We start from the raw sequence: 2,617 nt of genomic DNA, 5'->3' as shown, positions 1-2,617 counted from the left end.
ACCTCAGAGTGCTGCTTGTTGAGATGCATTGGCACTGACAGAAAGCTGACTAGTGGTTGTCACAGGGCTCACCAGAACTCTGTGCTGGTTCTGCTGCTCAGCTCCACTCTCAGGTCCTGCATTTGCCACACGCTGCCCGCAGGGTTGTTTTCAGCTCCCAGCTGCCACACAGTGCTGCAGCTGTTACTAAACACAGCTTACAGCATGCATCTGTGTAAAGGATGCTGATGCAGTTTAAAGTTCTCTGGTGCATTTTCAGCTGATTTTATGATGCAGCTCATTGCCCCTAGTGACAAGTCTCAAAAGGCTGTCTTCCTTCTGAGTGCTAGCGTGCAGTTTATTGCACTGGTCTGTGTGGTTCCACCACATTGTTGTTCCTGCTGCTGTAAATCGCTATTTATTACACTAAGTGCCCTCGCTGTTTATTTAGTTCTTTGGAAAAACCTACTTGAAGAGAAACCTCTCTCTTGCCGCCTTGCCTATATCCCTGTTACGGATCCAGCAGTTTCCCGGTGAGTTAAATCCCTGCAATCCCAGCAAGCCACGTGCTGCACTTCTACACTAATTTAAGCTTCCCCACTAAGCCCCCTCTGCTCTTTGTGCGGCTCGCACGCCATGCTGCTCACAAAGCCACAGGGCTCTCAGCCCCACAGCACAGCCCCACACGCTCGCCCAGGCTGCAGTCCTGTAAGGCTGGAGCAGGGCTGTGGCTGCAACACAGTCAAGTCAGAGGGTGCCTGTAAGCTGGGATGCTCTTAGCATTGTGCTGTTTTATTTTGTGAAGTGTCTCAACTTTAGCACACTGTTGCAGACCATCTGGTTATGAACATATCTGTGCTAGGGCTGTGAGGTGCTCTTGCTCGCTGTTAGCAGCCTCCTGCCTGCCTGGCTGTGTGTCTGAGACACAGCCGCACCACAGCTTCTGTAGAGGGCTCCCTGGGGGACAGGAGTTGGGAGAAATCAATTACACAAAGGAGTGGAGCCAGGGCCAGATGGCAGGGACGCTCCATCCCAACCTGGGAGGTACTCATGGGACAGCCGCACGCCCAGCCGCGCAGGGCTGTGTAATCAGATGAATCAATTAGCAGATGTCGGCATGGTGAGCAGAGCAAGGAACGCTAGCATAGGTGTGTGACAGTGATCATGGCAGAGGGGAACGCTTTTCTTTTCCCTGATGGATAACCAGCAACCAGCCCAGCTTTTCTAGACCCAGCAGGGTGGGAGGAGAGGGCTTGGCTTGCCCCACACACCTGCCTGGCTGTTGTCATCAAGCTCAGACATCTCTACATTGCAGGGCTGTCACTCTGCCAGAGCACCATGCTTCAGCTGTGCCTCCAACCCTGCCACTGGCTTCCCCTTGCTCTGTGTCCATGCCTGCCAGCTGGATTCCTCATCTGGGATGAGGGAGAAGCCCTAGGAGGGGCCCACAGCCCTACATGCTGCCACCACAGCTCTCAGCTACCCTTGCCCTGTGCTTGTGTGCTGCCTCCATGCCCACAGGTACCCTGTTTTCTAAAAACCCCTCTCTCAGGAAGGCATTTGCAATACAGAAGTAGTTGGAGAAAAAACAAGGTGGAACTTGAGGAGAGCAATGAAGGGAAGGGCAGACAGCAGAAATTCCACCCCAGTGTTTTCTTGAGGGATGGGAATTGAGCCTGACTGTGGCCTTTAATCTGTTTCAAGTACCCTCACCTGAATGCTATACCTTATTAGATTGCTGTTCCTGTTGAGTTAGTTTTCAACAGCTTTCTTGGCCAGCTGAGAGTCACAAACACAGCAGTGGTACCTCTGCCGCTCCTCAGAGCACTTGCCCATTGCTTGAGCACATGGTGGACACCCCACAAACACTGACACACCTGCAATTCCCCATGTTCTATGGCTGTCTGTGTGGAAGCCCTGCAGAAGTGGGGTGCAGTTGATATGTCCTGGCAGTGCATGTCTGAGTTTGGACCTAGGGCTCTGCACCTCATGCTTGCCCTCCCCATACTCTAGCTGCTCTTGGCGCCATGTCCTGCCCCAATTTGTTCTGTATGTCTCTCCATTTAATTTCTTCTCTTCCTGGTGTCCATCTGCAGTGCTAGGCACAGCCCCGCTGCCTAGCCCCTGCCTTGGGCTCTGTGGCGATGAGTGCCAGCCCTGCCTCACTCCACCTGCCTCCCTCTGCTTCTGCATGAGCGCATTGCTTCTGCCCTCTGCTTCCTGGGCCACTGGCATGCTCTGCCTAGTGCTGCCAGCTGGGATCCAGCCACCCCAAGCTGCAGCAGAGGAGAATTCAGCTGCTGAGATGCAGAGCCAGCTGTGCCTGGCTGCATGTGTTTCTGCCTTTCCCTTCCCAAAGCTTACAGCTTCACCAGCTTCATAAACATTTTCAGAGGCTGTTTCCAACCACATCACTTTGAATTATGGGAGGAGTTCATTAAGCAAGAAGAAAAAATAGAAGACATATTTCCACACATTTTGTTTCAGACAGCTCAGACAGAAAGCTTTTCCTTCTGCTCCACCACTGACTGTGCTGTAAGCACCCATCAGGCAGGCATCTGCATCTATTGCTCCGCCAGTGCTTACTGGTGCTGCTGGAAGGGGTGGCAGCCATCTCCCTGCTCTGTTCTGCAGGTCC

The sequence above is a fragment of the Cyrtonyx montezumae genome, unplaced genomic scaffold, assembly GCF_038088225.1.
Source record: "Cyrtonyx montezumae isolate F1298 unplaced genomic scaffold, pur_monq_1.0 scaffold_2, whole genome shotgun sequence".
NCBI lineage: Eukaryota > Metazoa > Chordata > Aves > Galliformes > Odontophoridae > Cyrtonyx > Cyrtonyx montezumae.
The sequence above is the reverse complement of the archived record's forward strand: the minus strand, read 5'-3'. Positions refer to the sequence as shown.